Raw genomic sequence first — 2,770 nt, 5'->3', positions numbered from 1 at the left:
TGCTGAATCATGTAATAATTCTATATTTAACTTTTTTGAGGAACCTATTGTTTTTCATAGTGGCTGCACAATCTTATATCCTCAGCAACAGAGCAAAGGTTCTCATTTCTCCACATCCTTGACTTCACCTGCTATTTTTTTGTTTGGAGTGTAAGGTGGGAAATTCATCCATACTTAGCCTCTCATTTTGTTTACAAGGAACTGAGATCCAACTCGTTTAAATAAATTGTCCAAGATAGCGCAAACTTGAGGAGTAAATTGTAGTGGTTAAAAAATTGAGCTCTGGGCTCAGTGCCCATAGCTCAGTGGTTAGGGTGCTGGACGCACGCACCGGGGCTGGTGGGTTTGAACCTGGCCCAGGTTTGCTAAACAAGAATGACAATAAGAACAACAACAAAAAATAGCCGGGCATTGTGGTGGGCACCTGTAGTCCTAGCTACTAGGCAGGCTGAGGCAGGAGAATCACTTAAGCCCAAGAGTTTGAGGTTGCTGTGAGCTGTGATGCCATTGCATTCTACCCAGGGTGACAAAGTGAGACTCTGTCTCAAAAAAAACAATTGGGCTCTGAAACTAGATTCCAGTTTTTTTGAATCCTGGCTGTGCTAGTGACTGGCTATGTTACCTTGAGCAACTTACTTACCTTGCTGTCTTAGTTTCCATGTCTTTAAAATGAATATGACTTAAAGGTACCTGCCTCATAGACTTGTTGTGAGGATAAATGAGATAACACCTGCACAGTGCGGCATGACGATGCCCACAGAGTCTTTGAAATTCCTCCCGTGGGGAAATGGGATCTAATCCCCTTCCCCTCGATTCCAGGCTGGCAGCAGGCGCTCATTTGTCACTAATGAAACGCAGCTGGAGTGATGCTGCCTGGCTTCCAAGTCCAAGTCAGGAGAAGCCTTCCGGCTTCTGCCTTGTTCTCTCTGGGGGAACCCAGCTACTGTTTAAGAAGTCTGACTACCCTTCTGGAAAGACCTACGTGGAGAGGAAGAGGGGCCGCACTTAGGCCAGCTTTCCTGCCATCCTGACAAGGCACCAGGCATCAGAGTAAAGCTATATGGACCCCAAGACCAGACCAGCTATCAGCTAACAGTAACCAGTGGCCACAGAGGGTAACACATGAAGCAAAAGAATTGCCAACTGAGTTTTGCTTAAGTATATTTACACTTTTAACTTCGGCACTAAATTACACAACAATCAACAATCAGAGTAGTATGCTATATAATACCCACCACTAGAATGTAACCTGTACAAGGGAGGGGATTTTTTTTTTTAATTGAGACAGAGTCTCACTTTGTCATTCTCAGTAGAGTGCTATGGTGTCATAGCTCACAGCAATCTCAAACTCTTTGTTTTTTTTTTATTTTTTTTTTATTTATGTACATTAATGCACTTCTGGGATACAGTGTGGGGTTTTCACATGCAATCCGAAATACTTCCATCAAGTGTTTTTTTTTAAAGAATAAAGTTTAATTAGGGATTAAAGTATCTACAGCAATTAAATATGAAGGAAGTATTCAAAAACATAACAGGAAGGATCGTATTTTTAAAGCATTTACATTGCAAATGATGTCTTTGACAGAACTTTTGTGTGTGTGTGTGTTAAAACATTTATGCTCTAGTTCTAGAAAAGTTCACTTGTACCCTTGTTAGACCATATAGGTGATCTTTCCAGTTACCCTCCCACCACCCATACGCCTTTCTCCCCTCCCCTCCCCTACCTCCTCTCCATAATCTCAAACTCTTGAGCTCAAGTGATTCTCTTGCCTCAGCCTTCCTAGTAGCTGGGACTGCAGGCACCTACCACAATGCCTGACTATTTTTTTGTTTTGTTTTGTTTTGTTTAGCAGACCCAGGCTAGGTTTGAACCCACTAGCCCTGGAGCATGTGTCTGGCACCCTAACCACTGAGCTACAGGTGCCTAGCCAAAGGAGGGGATTTTTGTCTTTTTCCCTCATCACTGTTTCCCCAGAGCTTAGAGCAATGCCTAGCATATAATTGATGTTCAATAAATATTGTTCAAAAGCTGGAGGCATCATACTACTTGACTTTAAATTATATTATAAGGCTATAGTAATCAAACAGCATGTTGTGGCCGGGAGTGGTGGCTCACGCCAAGGCAGGTAGATTGCTTGAGCTCACAGGTTTGAGACCAGCCCCAGCTAGAGTGAGACCTCATCTCTAAAAATAGCCAAGCATTGTGGTGGGCACCTGTAGTCCCATCTACTCGGGAGGCTGAGGCAAAAGAATCACTTGAGCCCAAGAGTTTGAGGTTGCTGTGAGCTGTGATGCCATAGCACTCTACAGAGGCAACAAAGTGAGACTCTGTTTCAAAACAAACAAACAAACAAACAAACAAACAAAAAACAGCATGTTGCTGAAAACAATGAAACAGGATACAGAATCCAGAACTAAATCCACATGTCTACAGCCAACTGATTTTTTACAAAGACACCTAGAACATTCACTGGAGGACAGGACATCTTCTTCAATAAATGGTGCTGGGAAAATTGGATATTTATGTGCAGAAGAATGAAACTGTATCCCTATCTATTATAATGTAATATAACAGTCCACTCAAGATGTACTAAAGACTTGGCTTGGCGCCTGTGGCTCAAGTGGCTAAGGCGACAGCCACATACACCTAAGGTGGCAGGTTCAAATCCAGCCTAGGCCCGCCAAACAACAATGATGGCTGCAACCAAAAAAAAACCAGCCAGGCGTTGTGGCGGGTGCCTGTGGTCCCAGCTACTTGGGAGGCTGAGGC

The sequence above is a fragment of the Otolemur garnettii genome, unplaced genomic scaffold (genome assembly GCF_000181295.1).
Source record: "Otolemur garnettii isolate 467f Iridium unplaced genomic scaffold, OtoGar3 scaffold00081, whole genome shotgun sequence".
In the NCBI taxonomy this organism is placed as follows: domain Eukaryota; kingdom Metazoa; phylum Chordata; class Mammalia; order Primates; family Galagidae; genus Otolemur; species Otolemur garnettii.
The sequence above is the reverse complement of the archived record's forward strand: the minus strand, read 5'-3'. Positions refer to the sequence as shown.